The following is an 18,872-nucleotide window of genomic DNA, read 5'->3' as shown; positions in this document are numbered from 1 at the left end:
GCCACTGCGAACTCCCTGGGGGTTCCTGGGACAAGGCAGTCTGCTTACTCAGCCCGCTACTGCCGTTGCTGTCCTGGCTTTGAGGGGTGCAGCACCAGTGGCCCCATGTGGGTCCCATCGCCTTTCCACATGGCCCTCTTGGAGACGGTGCAAAGTGACCCAGGAGGGCCTGCATCTAGCCCCTCAGAGAAGCGCACAGCCCTCCACCGTCGGCGAAGTGTGCCTGGTTTCCATGCCATACGCCTTCACCCTGACACCTCAGAATGACAGCCACAGCCCCTATTACATAGATTCCCAAGTGGAAGATTCCAGTCCACTTGTGCCTATAAAACTGAGAGGATACCTGTCAAATTAAAAACCTCCACTTTGAGCGGAATGGCTTGGGACACACAAACACAGCCTTCTTCAAGGAAACCCTCTTCCCGCCACCCGCCCCTAACGATATGGCCTTTAAATCCTTCATGTGTCTTATTTTAATGCTCTAGTAATGCTGTATAACAAACACCCCAAAATTAGAGAGTTTACAGGTAAGCAATAACTGAGCCAGAAAGCCTGCAATTCAGTGACCGATTTTGGACTTGGTTAAGCTGGTCACTGACATGCCAACTAGATTCACTCGTGTCTTTCTCAGTTATGAGCTGGCTGATCTCGAAGGGCTCGGCTGAGGTGAAAAGGATGCCTGAGCATTCCCTGTGTCCCCCCTCCAGCCTGCAGCCCGACAACGCCCTCCTGGCAACGGCACAGGTGAGAGAACACCATGCATCACATTTCCCATACCCCAGCGGTCAGCAGGTCCCAGGCCCATGCCCAGAATCAGGGCAGGCAAGCACGACACAGCCACATGTCAACAGACACGGAGGCAGGACGGGGGAAACACTGGCGCCCTTCATGCGGGTCGTCTCCCTCAGCCCAGGGTGGGGAGTCAATTCTGGCCATAATGGATGTTGAAAAGCTCACTCGGGAAGAACACAGATTCTAATTCTGATTTGCTATTACAAGTACATGCTAACATTGAATTTAGAAAATTAACTAGCCAACTCCTAAAGAATGTAATTGAGAGATTTTTTTTTAAGGAATGAGTAATTTAAAAATTCACAGCAAAAATTAAACCATTGTACCAGTGTTGTGACAGGATGATGAGTTAATCAGCACAAACGGATGAGGATCAATGCAGTTTCCTGGTATCACTGCAGTGAATACATGCCTGGGGGCTGATCATCGGTGACCCTGGTCCCACGCACGAGGAACCACCTCTGACTGATGTACAATGACTCTGTTGGCATGATACAAAGGACTGTGGCAGGATTAGAATTTGGGCAGAAAAAGAATCGAGCAACATCCTAGGAGTATTCTGGGTAGGATCCTCCCATCAGCACCACCCTGTGCTGGACCCTCAAACCGCCATCACAATGATTAATTTAGCAATTTCCCTATATATTGTACCAGGCCCTCAAGCCTCAAGGTCCTGGGAGGAAGCATGCGATGGCTGTGACCAGAACATGGGTTGTCAGGATCGGGCAAGGGGAGAGTGAGCCCATAGCTTCTGAACCCGGAGACACGCTGAAAGGGTGTTCAGATGGTGACAGTTAGTAAAAGACCTCAAATGCTCACTGAGTGACACGGAGTAAACAGGATGCAGCGGCCATTTGCAAGGATGGAACCAGGCATAGCCAGGATACACTTGAGGAGAAGAAAAACTGTTCAGGCAAGTATATAAAATATAACCCCTTTAAATCAAACTGCAGAGGTTTCAGCACGAAAACAAGTGAAACCATGTAATGAAAGTACGCACTGCAATTCTGGCTCGATGTTTACAAAGTCTTAGCTTCTGAGAACTAGATATGAAACAATATCTGGATGTCTGAACTGAGAAATTCTGGTGCCAGCAAATCCGAAGGAAAACAGACAAACCTAAACAAAACATGAAATGAGCAATAAACATTTTTAATGTGAAACTAAAAAATCAAATTCTGATCGGGACTTTATGAATCTGGCATGGGCTAGGTCACAGAGAATAAAGTATTCAAGATTAGGTCTTATGTTTTTTTCGGATGAGCTAAAGAGCTGGCGTCTCTGGATTAAGGGAAAATAATAAAATGAGCAAGTATATTAACTACAGATCTGCTCCCCAGATTCCTCTTTCCCACCCTGCCCCTGTCTAACGTCTGGTAAATGCATAGGCGTAGCAGAGGCGGCCTGGCCGCGGAGCACACCGGGGAGTGATCCCTGTTTAAACGGCTTTGCCCGTGACTCCCCCACCTCTCTCAGGGTCACCCGAGGAAAGGACTGCGCCAGGGGCCCCCTGTTTAAAGGTCGTGGGGATCCCAGCATGGTACATTCCAGGGCACGGTACAGATTCTTTTTATTGTTAATACTGTTATCACTTTTTAGTTGCATTTTTTAGTTCAACAATCTGAAATTTGAGACATTTATAGAATAGAAACATTGATATATGATTTGACTATTGAGTTTGTTATCCTTATTTCTTCTCTCGAGTTTTTTGTTTTCCAATCCTTGCTGTTTTCTTCCTTGACTTCTTGAATTGATCACATCTTATTTGCTAGATTACTTTTCCTTTAATAGGATATAAAAATATAGAGAACTCTCATATCTGAGAACTAGATATGAAACAATATCTGGATGTCTGAACTGAGAAATTCTGACAAATATAAGACATTTTTCATATAAATTAGTTATTCTAATGATGAATCCTACACTTACTATGCATATTGAAGCTATTATTTTCTAGGAATGGCTAAAATGAATGGATATCTATATACTCTGATTCTTCTTTTCATTTTGCTGGAACTTATCTTTTTATCAGTTCTTCAGAAAAGATAATAAATGTCTTAGTTCTTACTTAAAAACAAATATTGTGATTTGGGGTCTACATTCAAATTCATTTCCTCTCAGAATATTAAAGCTATTACTTAACTGTCTTTGACCATATAATGTTGCTAAGACAATAATGTGATTCTAGCTTCACTTAACTTTTTTTCTCTTTTCGTTTTATATTCTTCATATCATTGGGCCCCAAAATGTGAAATACATATTATGATGGATCTATGTATGTTATTTTGAAATTTATTTTATTCATCTGCTGGAATATTTTTAAACAAAGGTTTTAAGATTGCTTTAGCCCTAGATGTTGTTTTCTATCTTTTACTTGCAATAACCCACCATCCCTACCAAACACACACACACACACACACACCTCGTCCCTTCATGTTAATTACCTGGGGGACTCCTATTAGATATTTTGAAACATTCTGTTACATTAACTTTATCTTTTTTCAATCAAATTTTACTTTTCTTTTGATCTGGGATAATCCACCTGCTCTTTCAACCTGACTTATCCCTTTTCATCAAAGCCCATTTTTCATTGTGTTCATCTCTTTAATTTTCATATCTTGAGGGTCAGTTTTTCTGTCACTTGTTTCCCAGTCTTCTGTGAGTGGGTATAATCGTTCTGAGCATCTAATAACACTTATTTTAGGGTTTTCCTTTTGCTTGCTTTACAGTACTGCCCAGACCGTAGTTTCATTGCTGGGTTGATGCCTGCCTTTCATTCACAGATTTTTCTCAAAGCTTGGTTAAGTCTTGGTTTCCTCTCATCTTTGTATTAAAGAATTCCTGTTTGCCTGTCTGGGGGTGTAAACTATGAATGCCAGAGCTGCTTTTCTTTGAGGACAGCAGTGGTCTGAGATGCGTGCAAGGAAAAATATGCAATTGACTTGTTTTCTGGTTTTGCTGGTTCTATTTGCCTCCCAGAGGTTGTCCAGGGCCTTGGCCACCATTCTGCATTTCAGGTTCTAGCCCCCACCTTCTCTGGGCCTGACGTTTCTGCCGCCTGCTGCTTGGCGAGAGGAAGCGAAGGTGCAGCATGCAAGGGTCAAGCCTGCTTATATTTAATCTCTTAGTATTTGCCCCTGGCTTCCTCCCACCCGTTATTTCTATTCCCCCTGGATTTGCTGCACACTCAGAGATGCCCTGCTCCCTGCATCACACGTTTCTTTGAGGAGTTTAGTTCTTAACTTGCTTGTCCACGTACATTTTATCTTCCTGCCTGCTCATACATGTTTCTAATACTTTTCCTGTCATTTCAAGCTACTGAGGTCGGGGGTTGGGGGGCAGTGCAGAGAATGTGTTCATCCAGGCACCCTGATTGGAGCCACATTCAAGAAGGGACAAAGCTGAGACCCTCAGGCCGTTCTCCGACGTGGAGCCATCCCCGCTCTACTGCACTGCGCAGGGACACTTCAAAGGCGTGATGAACATGTGAGATTGGTGACCGAACGGTAAGTCTACCCTCCTGTCCCTCCTGGATTGATTAACTTTAATAAGTTTTCCTCTTGGTATATGACAAGAGCATTTTTCTTCAAATCCCAAAGGCAAGAGTTCTTTATGTAAAATCAGACCAATTATGAATTCAAATGTTTATAGAATTCCCCAGAGGCAACAAGGCTTACTTGCTTTGTTTTTATGTAACTAACAAAGCCACTCAACAATATTCTTGCAGCGCATGTACAGCAGAGTTGACAGACTCTTTGTTTCCCGAGAAGCCTTGCTGAGTGCGGGATGGCCTGCCGCTTCTTGGGCAGTCGGTCGCCCCGCGCATCAGCAGGGCAGAACGCCCACTCCGTCCAAGCTATCTGTTCAAGTACACGGCATATCTGATTCCAACCTGAAATAGTTGACTCTGGTACTATTTATTATTAGAATTATTGATTAGGCCAAAATTAAGGACAACTTAAAAAACAAAGCTTTCTGTTCTAATTTTCCTCCTTGTGCTGGCTTCTCTTCACAACTCGCCAGGATTTACCAGCAGCCGGATAAATCCAGTGTATTCATCAGGCACCAGAAGCCGTCACATCTGGTCATTCAAGCCGACAAGACAAAGGCATATAAGTGTATTTCCCCTTGCTTGTAGTTATCCACACCCTCACCACCCTCAGCCTCTGCCGGAGGTCAGTCTGAGCCATTCATCTGCACCAGGATCCACGTTCCCTCTAGCAGCCACTTCCCATTTTAAATATGAATAAGAAAGTATCTTCCCCTCAAATTAATACAAGGCCATTACTAGAGAAGCTACCTGTTTTCAAAGAAATTGCTTCTAGTATTTACTCTTTCCTGTGTTTTTTGTGCGACATTTTTGGAAGTCAAAGGCCAGTAGAAGTGGCCCCATGTAGTTTTCCCCAGGTCATCAGTGAAGCCCGCGTTCCCCTGTAGCGTAAGTATTCATGCTCAGTAAAATAAGGCATCAGATCTAGATTCTCTGCGAGCCCGATCACGGTGCTCCTGTCACATAGGCAAGTTGTTCACAGGATTTCCCCAGAGGCTCCTCAAACTAGGATGAAGTAACTGTGAGACCAACTGGACATCATACCCTTTCAACTTTCCAGGGAAGCAAAATTGCCAATTAAAAACTTTGTCATGATTTGGCATTAAAAAAATTTTTTCTCTGATTATTCTTCAGGTTGTCCAGTCCTGCTTTGAGCAGAAAAAAATAGTGGAAAAGCTCATCAAAATAAGCCTAGCTTTGCCTGGGCACGTGGCACGGTGCGGGTAAGGGCTTTGTGTACACGTGTGCTTGAGGAGGTGCCCTGACACAGAGCTGACGCTGACCAGGCGGGGCCCCGACCAAGGCCCTGTGCACGTGACATGCTCGTGGCCCGTCACGGTGCGTCATTCTGGGGTGACCTGGCTGGGAAACCCTCATCAGTAACTACCTGCAGCTGAAATCAGCTTAAACCCTGGGATGTCAGTGGTAAGAGTTTTGTCTGTTTCTAAAGTAAATCAGGAAAATGGAGGCCTGGTGTGTATTGTCCAATTTCTCACTGCTTAATCAGAACCAAGAGCTTAAGTGCGCAAAAATCTCCGTGACTGTACACTTCATCATTCTGGCCTTCCATTTCCACAATTTCTTCACTGGTCAGGGGTAAAATCGCCCGGATCTGGCCACAGAGGTGCACAGTCTGCAGGCGGTGATATTGTGTTACCTCAAAACAATGCAAATACTACTCAGAAAAGCAGATAATTTTCATCAGCCATCCTCAAATCAGAATCATCAAACACACCAAATAGTGACTCATGTGAAAAATCCTTTAGAAGCCAACTTTCTAGTTTCAAAAATTGTAAGTTATAATGGTTTTATATAAGTCACCCCTTTCTAATACATAATTCTTGAATGATCAGATTTTTAAAAGTATAATCTCACACATATATCCTGATTAGAATATTCCTTCATACTTAATCCACATGTTGCAAAGTGAATTCAAAATCTATTCCCAGAAGTTTGCCTTTTATCCCATTTACTCGGCATCAGAAGCCTGCCTACCTCTCGCCAGCAAGGCCGCGTCGGGGGGAGCAGCTGTGTGGGGCGTGTGGCAGGGGCTCTGCACCGGGTGGACCCCCCAGCCGGCCACAGTGCCCTCCGGCTTGTACTCCGTCACAGCCCTGAAACTCACTTCTTCTCCCTTTATCACAGGGAGAGACTAAATAAACAGCAAAGAAATCAAGAGCTATCCACAAAATCACCATGGAAAGGATCATTCTCTTTTGGTTCACCATCTTCCCTAGGATATATTTTTTCCCAATTAGAAAAAGATTTCTTTTTCAGCTGGTCCCCATCCTCCTTTATCAAGCAGTAACCTCTGGTCTCATTTTATACAGCTGGAGGTGGCTGGCCCATTAATTGGCCCCTGCTAACAATGAATTCAGATACCAACAGCCTCAGGTAAAGAGGACACATCTGTGACCATGGACCAGAATGTTTTGAATCCAAATTGGTATGAGGCATTAAATTATTTCACAAGCTTCAGCCCTGACCACTTCTCAGTCAGGACAGGTCGTGCCTGGGCTGTCGGTTTCAAGGACAATGCGAATCTGCAATGCTAGGTCTCTGCCGTGAGCCCCTCGGTCTTTCACAGTCATAGAACATTCTTAGCGGGCCCGGAAGAGGACCTCGTACCGTGACCGCGCGCAGGGCTGTAGGAGACCCAGACGCTGCCGCACCTGTCCAGGGAAAGGACACAGTACAGCCATTCATGAGTCCCAGTGGGTGTCTCTTAGCCTAAAAGAAATGGACAGTACCTGGGTTCAGGACCGACACCTGCAAAGATCTCCAGGTGCGACGGTCATGCTACCCTCTCTCCCTCCACGAGGTCAGCCCCCTGCACCTGCTGGGGAAGCTCAGGGAGGAGGCAGAATTGTACTCGGCCTGCGTGCTTCTACCGGGAGCCTCCAAACCAGCCAGGACTGCAGGGGGAAGAGGTCTGCTCACCCTCGCACCTCAGCTTCGCCAACACCCACCCTGAGACCCCGCCGCCCTCGAGGCCCTGCTGGGTGCAGGTGAGAGGGGAGGTGGGAGCGTGGCCCTGGGGGATGTGGGGGTGGGGGTGGGACTGGGGCTGGGGCTCGGCTGCACTGGGCCACGGCCCCACACGGGCGGGCTGGGGAGCCCGGGCAGGAAGCACGGGGTGAGGCCCTGTGACTCCCAGGGGCAGGAGCGGCGCTGCGGGAAATGACAGGCTGTGAGCGCCCCTGAGAAGCGCCCCAGTCCTCATTCTGCTACTAAGTAAACGCGAGGAAACCTAACATCTACCATTAAAATAATAAAAAAGTGCTTCAAATGGAGAAGAAAGGAGGAAAACACCTTAAACAAGCTGGGGTGGCTTGTTTAAAATCTGTGAGGCCAGTTTCAGTAGAAGGTGGGTGGACGGAACTGTGTCGGGATCCTTTACAAGAAGCGCCTCAGAGGGAGGCAGGTCAGTTCGTACATGATGAGCAACTTCGATCGACGATAACAAATAGGGAGAGAGAAAATAGAAAACCTTAAGAAAAATGACTGCAGTGATTTTAAAGCCACAAAGCACTTGGAGAAATAAAAAGCAGCCATTAAAAAAAAGGCGTTTGAAGCCTGCACGCATACAAAACCCACAGAGAGCACACCTCCACTGTGCGGACCCCGCGGCTGTTGCAAGGCCTTGGGCACATGCTGACAGAGACAGGGTAAGAGTGGTTTTCAAATTTATGATGCAACAAATCCTGCAAATATAAATAAAGCCAGGTAGTCACTATAGGGAAAACAATGTAAGTAACCTTTTTTAAGTATACCAGGAAACCTGTTTGTAAAGGGGACCCAGTGGGCCAAACGCAGCCATACTTACAGGAGGGGGTGCAGGCGGCTAAAGACGAACAGGTCGGGCGGGACATTTAGGTCGGAGTGGGAACTGTCTCGGGCTCCCGTTGTTTACTTCTCGTCTAGGCCACACTTCCTCCTTCAAGGAACTCTGGGGCGTGGCTGAGAATATTAGAATCAGGTGAAGAGAGGGAGCGACTGATAAAGCCTCTGGGAAACCGCAGAAAAGCCGAGGTGTGACCGGCCACACGGAGACTTGGGGCGTGGGCTTCTCCGGGGTTCTGGTCCTCCAGCCGCCCTTACTGTGACTGTGCACGAACCTACTCAACCCCCTGGGGTTGCAGTTCTGTGTTTCATGATGTTTTCTATCTGTAAAATAAGGGGAGTCGGGCAAGATACTCTCTATTGTTATTCATGCTATGTTATACATAGTATTCTAACTTTTATTAGACTCATCACTCTGATCTTCGATGAGACAGTGAGGCGTTGAAAAGCGTTTGATAAAGCTTCCATGTGTCCTGCCAGTGGGTCTCAGCCCCGGGCAAGTTCACTATGGATTCTGTGTGACCAAAGAAATGACAGTAGAACGTTCTTGGGGTGAAAGGGTTATACCCAACTTTATTCCTACGGTGGCAGGTAGGTCACTAGAATCCCGTCCACTCAGAGCAGGTCTGCGGGCAGCAAGCCAGTCTCTGCCTCTGGGCCTCTGTCCTCAGTGCTGCCACCACTCCAGCCTCTGCTCTCCTGCAGCTGTGCCACCACGTCACCCAGAGCGCTGGGCAGAGCTCTTTATATAGAGTCAATAACGACACATTGCCACACATGTGTAGTGACCTAGCCAACCGGGGCCAAGTGAAAATCCTGGACACAGGAACCTTCATTTTACGCACACCATGTAAAAAGAAAAACTGGAAAATTAAGTGAAAAGGTCACATTTACTAAACATACTTTTAAAATGTTGACATACGTGCTAAAAAGCATTCATTGTGGGAAACAATTCTGCTAAAGGCCATGGAGTATGTGATGTCTTCATGAATGTTTTCCATTCCAGCTTTCAGGACGCAATGTGAGGTTTGGGAGAGGCCTGTGAGTGTGATAATGACGTCTGCTCGGGTAGGAGGCAACCGGAAAGAAGACGAGAAAGGTTCTAAAGCAGCTACGGACCAAGCAGTTAAAATAGGGACCGATGATCTGTGCTGGCCACTGTAGAGGCATGACTGCGCCGCTTCCTTTTCAGAGTGTGTGCTCCGGAATGAGAGCTGGGAAACCGAAATCGTGAACATTCGTTTCTGCACGGAAGGGAAGGCCCGGGCTTGAGCAGAGGCTGCTGGACATCTGCCCAGGAGTGGTTGTTGAAGTCACCAGGTCGGCGAGACTTCAGAGCGGGAGCCCCAGGGCTGCCCCGGGACACGGTTCCTCAGGGAGCAGTGGGTGCGCTCCGGGGGAAGGGGGATCAGGGGGCCACGGCACGGAGGTGGGGCTTCGTTGAGGGGGAAACTGAGGGGATGAGGAGCAGCAAGGACACAATGGAAGTCGTTCCTGGGAACTTCAGGGAAACAGACTTTTCCTACAGCCGCGTCCTGACAAATGGAGTCAGCCCCTTGTCCGTGGAGTAAGGGTGAGAATTTGCAGTAGACTCTCCTAACACCTTCACCCCAAGCCACACGCGCTGATCTCTTTACTCCTAAAACCCGGGGAGCAGACTTCAAAGACTAGTACACATACAGGTCGCTGTGAACAAAGTGGCAGCAGAAACAGCATCTAGGAACCCGGAGAACTGGCGACACCCAGGCAGAAGGCGGCCAGGCCGGGCCGAGGTGGCACTCCCAGGCCGGGCCACCGCCAGAGCTCTCAGACCCACTCCCTTCCCAGGCACTGTGGCCCTTGGTTCCCTTCCTCTGCCTTGGGTCTCTTTCTTTTCTTTCTTTTGAAGCTCAGCCAAGGGATCCCTGCCTGTGGCAGCTTCTCCGCCTCTCCCCGGCCTCTCCTGCATCTTCAGCAGGAAGGGGCACCAGTGACCTTTTTTCCAGAGAAGGAGGCACGGTTGTACTCCAGACTCTTGGCCTCCCGGTATGTCACCACTGCCAGTCAAAACGCCTCCCTCAACAAAAAGTCCTGAACATTTTTATTTACCTCAAAGACTATCAAAATGTTGAAAATGTCAAGGATTAAGCAAAAGCTTTAACACAGCAAAAAATTCACATTTAAACTTTAATGGGATCTAGATAACCACAAGCTTGTCTTTAGAGTGAAAAGTGTACCACATGGTGCAGCACAAACTGTTCCCTCTGTTTACACGGTTTCCTGGGGGTGCCTTTGATTGGCAGCAACCGGTTGTGTTACAAAACTGTGTGACATTGATGGTCAATCATGATGAAACTTGATAATGCCGCATCAATAATGTGACATTTTATGCTGTGGTTTGGAACAAATTGCTGAAAGGGATGAAAGCTATGCTTTGAAATGGATGGATATTCTCAGCAAACGTCAGCTCATCCCACAGTGCCCTTTGCTGATGATGCTCAAGGCCAAGGGCATGATGCCCCCAGCCCTCAGAATCCCTAATGGCTCTTCAACCAAGAAATAAAGACATTCTCCAAAGCAAGATAAAACATGGCCTCCTGTCGTTTTCATAAAGACCACTGCATTGTACAGTACAATGCTTCTGATTTCCCATCAAACCCCTAGGTGCATTCAGCTATGCGTCCAGGTATGCACCCCTGCAGGCCACCACTTGCCCGTAGCCACAAGCACAGGATGAGCACAGGTCAGGTGCAAAAACTGGCCCATCTTCTGCAGGGCAGATTATTCAAATAAGCAAGTAACCAAAAATAGACCCATCCGTGGCTCCATGGAATGAGTTTGCTGTGCTTTCCTCTTCTGTCTGTGAGGGTCTTGCAGCCTGTGCAGAGTGGAGACTGAATCAGACCGGCTTTGCTGGAGGAGATCAGGCCAAGGGGAACCGCGAAGGGCCGGCAGCCACCATCCACCTTGCAGGAAGCTCAACCCAGAGGCAGGCAGGCGGTGCCCAGACGGGAGAGCCGAGGCGGGGAATGCTGGGGACGGAAGAGCTAGGGTGGGAACCCCAGGACTGTCTGCTGGGGAACTTGATTAATTACTTACTGATTTTAGTAATTCTGACTCCTCAGTCAAATCCTCACTTAATTTCGTACTTAGTAGATGTGGTGAAGAGGTGGATCTGTTTGGGGTGGGACATCATGCTAAGCGCAGTTTTGAGCTGCGTGGCTGCACAGATGAAAGCCTCCGGTGGAGTTTCTCGTCGCGCGCACCCCTGCTCCGGGCAGGGCCAGCTGAGCTCGCCGGCCTCTGAGCACCCTCGCCACTGGACGTGCCCCCTATGCCTCTGCCTTTGCAACGGGAACCCTCCTCTCGTCTTCCCATGAACTGAACCTAATATCGCCTTAAGTTGCATCCCAAATGCTGCATGATTGGTGAGGTTTGTTCTGACTGGATTTGAGCTCTTCCCCACTAACGCCCACTTGGCGTCTCATAGGTACACTTCTCGTAGCACCTAAAACGAGCCAGCTTGCATTCTGCCCGTTTTGGCATTTAGCTTGAGGTCAGGGGTTCTAACCATTGAGGCACCCAGCCAGACTCCGCGAACACTAGTCAAAATATGTTGTACAAAAATGCTGGATTGTTCATGAGAAATAACAAAAGATTAGTTTCCTTTTCTCTGCCCTGCTTTCTAAAAACTATCTTTCACAAGAGAGGGGGAAATGTTAAACTATAAACATTTAATTCAATTGTGTTTTCATACATCCTTGTGCGATGAATTCATTTTAACAATTCCTTCCCCCTTTAGCAAAAGAGCAGTTATTTCTTCACAAAGAAAGCATGAACTTTTGCTCTTGTCTGCTATCTTTAGAGGGGGCAGCAAGCGAGGGTCTCTGAAACCTGTTTTGGAAGGCTCGGTGTTTACAGGGCGGGCTGCATTCTGTATTCCATCCCTGGTGGCTCACAGGTTGTTCTTTATCAGTAGCTGGTTAGAGGAATGTATTGAGAGATGTGTTTTCCTTGACATGTTTTTCTAGAAGAAGGAGCTTCTTTTATTCTTTTGATTTGTCTAATTTTCTTTTAGTTCTTTCCGTTTGGAAACAGTTCACTGAGGACTGCACTGAGCCTGCCCCGGTACCACTTGTCTTACAGTTCGCTATCCTGACAGACACAGAAAATGTGTCTCACATGCTGTCCTATATATTATCCAGCTTCTTTTCCAGGCTCAGCATCAGCAGGAGACAATAGTGATTGATTGCAGTCACATGCCCATGAATTCCTCTTACAAAATTAATCTTTTCCTCCGCAAGTATAAACCCTGCCTTGTACTATATACCCCCATTCCTGTCTGAAGGAAAAAGAAAGCAGGACAAAGTAAAATAGTGCATGCTGTAGACAGGGCGTGAAGGCTCATGCATTTCAGTTTGGGCTATTTGCTGTGAAAGGAAGAGAAGGTAGCAGCCATTCACAAAGAAAGTAGAGAAGTTTAGGTAAGATATAAAATACCCCATGAGTCAGCCATTCTACTCCTACATATTTACATGAAAGACTATAAAGCAGGCAGCCATAGAAAGAATTGTACATGTGTGCTCACTCCAATCTCATCTAGGAGGGTCAGTAACTGGAAACAATTGATATGTGTAACAAAGGGTGAATGGACATACCACAATGTTTTATATATATATTATATAATACTATATATTATTAATATATTCATATTTATGAACATGTTTATAATATACATACATAACTATTAAATGTTTTATATATGTTTTAAAATGTTTTAATGTGTCTCACACACACACACACACACACACTGGAATGCTACTCAATAGACAACTCTCAGATAATTGTGTTGAGAGAAAAGAGCCCAACAAAGAGCAGTCCTTACTGTATGATTCTATTATACAAAATTCTATAAAATGCAAACTAATTCATAGTGACACAGTGCAGACAACTAACTGTGAAGGGAGGGAAGGTGGGGTTGCAAAGGAACTCAAGGAAACTTGTGGATGAGAGATATGCTCATTATTTTGATTATGGTGATGATTTCATAGTATATGTCTGTCAAAACATCAATTTTGTGCTTTAGACATGTGTACTGCTAAAGTATGTAAACAAATGACAATTCTAAGTGTTGACAAAGATATGGAGGAAGCAGACCTCTCATATGTTGCTTGTAGGGGTGTAAAACGGCTTGTAAAACTATTGGGTCTTCTCTATAAAATTAAACATACACCTGCTCTTCAGCAGCAATTCCACCACCAGTTATTTACTCAATGTCAATGAAAACGTGTGTTCACAAAGAGTCTTGTACAAGAATGTTCACACCAGCATTATACATAGTATCGAGAAACTATGAAAGCAACCCAAATACTCATGAGAGGTGAATGGATAAGTAACTATGGTATATGCAGGCTACAGCATATTCCTCAGTAGTAAAAAGAGTAATGGGCACAACAGGTAAGAATTTGTAAAACACTGAAGAATCCAGTTCTATGACATCATTTATATGAAGTTTTAGAACAGGCAAAATCATGGTGTAGTGACGGAAACCAGAAATCAAAAACTTTTTGGGGCAAGACCTATTTTCTAAGTCATGATGTAAGTGGGGGTATATACATTTGTTATCAGCTCATTAAACTCTGCATGGAAGATCTATCCATTTTATTTTATGTAAGTTATATCTCAGTAATAAAGTAGTTATAAAAATAAGATAGCATGATATCATAATGAGTATGTTAGACCCAAGAACAGAAAGAGGGCCTCACCTTATTGTGTCTGAGGGAAAAAGTGGAGCAGACAGTGCTTCACAGAAGATATAATACCTGAGCTGAAGGCTGGGGCTGAAGAGGAGTTTGTTTATAATGTAATTTGGGGAAGTAAGTTACCAAACTTTGTGTAAAAGCCTGAAGCTATGGGAGACAGTGGCCTGCTTGGGAAACAGAGCTGGACTTCAAAGAAAACAGAATGTCCAGAGAGGCAGGCGGGTGTCTGGCAAAGCTAACACCCCTGCAGGTCACACAGCAAACTAACAAATTCTAATGTTTTAAGTTTAGAAGGCAGTCCTATGATCAAGTCACAAAAGAACTTTAGAAATCTTTTAGCTTAAAACATCATTTTTAGTCTTTGACTTTGATTTGCCTCCAAAATCCTAACAACATATCCTATTCAGAGGCTTCTTTTAAGAATATTTGCTTTTGTGACTTTGGCCATTTGCACACCTGTCCAGGAAAACAGAGAAGTTGTGCAGACCTAAGAACAGCTCATAAAATAAAGTCCAGTTTGAAGATCACACAGAAGCAAAGATCAGACTGGTCTGCATGTGGGAGTGTTTCAGGAAGCGATTTAAAGGGAGTTGTTTTTCTTTTTTGTTTTTTACTTATTTGTGGTGGTGGTTTTCTTCCCCACAAGGTTAGACTTGTAGGTCAAGTTCGGCAATGCTAGTTAGAGTTAGAGACTGTCTCCAGGAGAGGTGATGGCTGAAGTTCTGAGATGAAAAGGGAGATATTCAAGAGCCACACTGTGGAAAACGGCAGGAACCGCTGCTGGGAGTCCAGAAACTCAGAAGCCCGAGGTAGGGGAGTCCAGCTAAGAACCAGGCGCTGGTGGGGACATCGAAGAGAACGGGAGTTTTCCTGAATTTAACGATGATTAATCATCCGTCGGAATATTTCGTCTGATTTTGTCACTTCTGCTGATAACTTCGCCCTTTACAGTTTTAGCAATTCATTTATATTTCACAATATACTACTGCTCAGGGTGCCTTCGCGAAGGGGGTGTAGCTCAGCGGTAGAGCGCATGCTTAGCATGCATGAGGCCCTGGGTTCGATTCCCAGCACCTCCAGTAGCGGTTATTTTCTCCCACTGTAAAGATCGGTACATTTGATTTTCTTTACCCTAAGAGAGCAGAGCAGAACTTGCTGCAGCATCCGTTCTCTATGAGGAAGAAACTGCTAGAGGCCCTTATTGCAACAATACAGAAATCGTGCACTTTTTAACCTGATCCTCTCCCCCTACCAGGTTTCAAAATATCATCAAATTTATATTTACCCGAATAAAAGATCACAGTGCTCGTCACTGAGTTCGTCACCCTCCAGGCACCTGCGAGTCCCCCCCACGCCCCTCCCCACAAGGTCTCTTACTCGTTCCCCTCGGCGGAGCCTCCCGGTGCCCCCACAGCCGCCCAGGAGCGGAGCGTCCAAGTGCCCCCGGGCGCGTTTCAAGGCCGAAAGCGCGATGGCAGCCCTGGGCAGGGCTGTGACTCTCTGGGTGGCGCAGCCTCCGGGGCCCTCGGCCCTCCCAGCCCGGAGCCCACCCGCCAGAACGCACAGCCGGGCGCCCTGGCCTTGGGGCGATCCCTCTGCTGCCCCGGCCTGCGGGCCCCCCGGATCCCAGGCGCCCGCCGCGGAGACAGGTCCCTGCGCGCTGCTCCTGAGCAAAGCCACGCGCCGCCCCGTCGCCGTGCGGACAGTTGTGCTTCCCAGCAGCCGGGCACCATGGCCCTCTGCCCCCGCCGCCCCCACGCCCAGGGCGGCGGGTCCCCGGTCGGCGTCGTGCCCGGCGGGCGCCCGGACCGTCCTGCGGGGCTCTGCGCTGTCCCCTCCGGGCGGCCCCCTCCGGCCCGGGGCGACCCCGGAGCACATGCGCTCTCGTCCGGGGCCCCGTCCGCGGGCTCCGCCGCCGCGCTCCCGCAGACCCCCGGGGGTCCGGGCCCTGTGGACCCCCCGGCCCCCTCGGAGCTCCGGGGCACACCCGGTAACGCCGGGCTGTCGGGGCTGACAGCGGGCCCGGCTCCCGCCCGGGGACCGCCCAGCCCCGCCGCGAAGCGCGCCCCCCCCGTGGGCCGGCTCTGCGCCCTGCGGGGCCCTCCGGGAGGAGAGGCTCAAGGGGGGCCTTGTCGGGGGACGGCGTCTGTGCGGGTGCACCCGGGTGGGGTCACACTGAGCGCGGGGGGGGGGCTTTGCCCCAGTGCTACTGGTGCCCTCGTGAGGGACGCCTGCAGACCCGGAGGCCTCGCGGGGAGGGTGGACACCCTGGGGTCCGAGACCCTGGCACAGAGACCCTGGGGACAGAGACCCTGGGGGACAGAGACCCTGATGACAGAGACCCTGGGAGACAGTGACCCTTGGGGACAGAGACCCTGGGGACAGAGACCCTGGGGGACACCCGAGGGCTCCAGCGGGCCTGGCAGGGTGGGCGGGGTGGGCGGGCTCGGAGCGGGGCCCCAGCGCCGGGCTGCGGCCTGACCTGCCGCTGTTCCCCGCCGCCCGGTTCACGGGGCCTTGCTAGGGAGCCCCAGAAACGGAGACGGCCTGTGCGCGGAGACCCTGCCCGTCCAGGCCGCACCCACGACTTCACCGGACACCGTCGCGTAGGTGGGAACAACCCGGACTCGTGAGCAAGAAGAGAACCGCATCTGGCAGCAAGGCCGGGACGGGCTCCGGAGGCACCTGCCCAAGCGCGGGTCGCGTCCGGCGGGGCTCTGTCTCCCAAGGCTACCCAGACAGGCATCCCAGGCAGCGGGAACAGCACGTTTATTTTTTTCTATCTTTATTTCTGACAGTAACTCAGTGTAAAGGACCAACCCCTTCACCACGCTTTAATTATTACTTGTTTTTTCTCCTTTCCTTTCAGAGTGAACTTCTCTAGCTTTCATGCGGAAGTGGAGGGCTCCTTTTTTTAATCCCGTAAAGAACAAGATCAGGGTGGGTAGCCACAGTTTAGATAATGGAACAGTAGAAACGGTAACACTCCACATAAAAGGACACGTTCATCAACCCTCTGTCAAAGGAACAGTAGCCTGCAGTACAAAACAAGTGGTGGGAAAGACAATGCATTTAAATTAGGTACATAAATCTAAGCAGAGAAACTTCCAAACACCGACCTTATTTATAAAAGAGGTTATTTTTGTTGTTTCATTTTCTTGGTTTTCAGGACAAGTGCATTCTCTAGTTTATCTCGGTGTGATTTGGAAACATTTTATCTGATACAGCAAATCAAATCATGCCCTAAAAAGCTGCCAAAGATTTATATGTAATCAATAGACTCTTCCTGCCCTTGGGATAAAAGATCATTGTTCCTTCCTTTACTGTTCCTGTATATGTGAAAATGGGCTGAGTAGAGTTTTCTTCCCTAAGCAGAGAATTTTTTTTTAGGTGCAGGACATGAGGTTCATTGTAGGTGAATTATAAGGGCTCCCTGCGGAAATTGTCAGGTCACATTAGCTTTGGGGATCTTAGAAAGATCTCAGTGTCGGAATTTCTGTAGTATCTGACTTTGCCCGTCCCTACAAGGGCAGTCCCATTATCTCTCTCAAAATAAGATAGTCTCTATGTATTGATTCCATATATTTTAACAGTTCAGAGATTAACACCGTAGTTAAATTATGTATAGAATAGAAACATATCAGTGTCCGTGTATATCTAGGCCTAGTACCTGGGGGAGAGAGACCCTGGGGGAGAGAGACCCTGGGGGCAGACACCCTGGGGACAGAGACCCTGGTGGCAGACACCCTGGGGGCAGAGACCCTGGGGGACAGAGACCCTGGGGGCAGACACCCTGGGGACAGAGACCCTGGTGGCAGACACCCTGGGGACAGAGACCCTGGGGACAGAGACCCTGGGGGAGAGAGACCCTGGGGGAGAGAGACCCTGGGGGCAGACACCCTGGGGACAGAGACCCTGGGGGAGAGAGACCCTGGTGGCAGACACCCTGGGGGCAGACACCCTGGGGACAGAGACCCTGGTGGCACAAGGCCTAGTACCCTTTGAAGTTTCACGTAGACCTGTTCACAAACCATGTTCTGGGGGCTCTGGTTTCTCCAGGGGCTCTGAAATGGTTGTGTAACACTTATAGCACATATAACATCATTCAAAGTAAACACGCACATGAAGTAAGTGTACAATATGGGACAAGGACATATTCAAGTGTGTGCTGATATTGCAACACCTACATACAATGCACAGGTGGCTGCAAAAAATTAATAACATCATCTGATATTATAGCTCAGAGGAGACTCCAAAAATCTGCATCTAACTTGGATAGATTATGTGACATTTTAATAATTCCATGTATTCAATGTATCTTTCCTTTTTGCTGATTTTTACCATAATATGTTTATGCAAACAAGAATAACAAAGGGCATTATCAACTTACTAGTCAAGTATTGGAAGGTGTATTCTATGAATACATATGTGTGTGTGTACATATGTATTAGGACAATACACTGACAATTGCTTGAGCCACTTTTAATAAATCATCAAATAGTTTCACAAAAATGGACCACTATCAGAAGAAACTAAGGAACTTGGATGTAAATAAAAGTTATTGCATAGAAATGAAGTTGAGAAGATAACATCTTTCAAGGGAGTATTGGTTAATAGTACACAAAAGCAATAATTTTATTAACATATTTTCATTTCTTTGTTAGAGATATGGGTAGCAAGTTTTAGAATTTGCTTTTTAATAACATCATTCAGTGGCTGTCCTAAAGCAAGATGCTGCCCAGACTATTTGAAACAAAATGAAGCAAAACAAAACAAAAAAAGTCCTTTTTTTCTTTTAATATAGAAGCTTCAACAGCTAAATATTTTTGAATATGTACATGGCTATAGTGGCTGGCATACTGCTGGCATTTTAACAGTAATAACTAAAGTAAGTTTGATAATGCAGGGTTTTAACTGAAGATGAAATGTCAGCAATGAAATTGAAA

The 18,872-nt window shown here is 47.4% G+C and overlaps 1 non-coding gene across 1 annotated transcript; it reads left to right on the top strand.

Annotated features, from left to right (window-relative positions):
* The first annotated feature begins 14,933 nt into the window (after positions 1–14,933).
* TRNAA-AGC (transfer RNA alanine (anticodon AGC)) lies at positions 14,934–15,005 on the top strand. Its single transcript has one exon. It is a non-coding gene; the product is annotated as a tRNA-Ala (tRNA).
* The last annotated feature ends 3,867 nt before the right edge of the window (positions 15,006–18,872 follow it).

Source organism: Manis javanica, chromosome 16, assembly GCF_040802235.1.
Source record: "Manis javanica isolate MJ-LG chromosome 16, MJ_LKY, whole genome shotgun sequence".
NCBI classification, from domain to species: domain Eukaryota; kingdom Metazoa; phylum Chordata; class Mammalia; order Pholidota; family Manidae; genus Manis; species Manis javanica.
The sequence above is the reverse complement of the archived record's forward strand: the minus strand, read 5'-3'. Positions and strand labels throughout refer to the sequence as shown.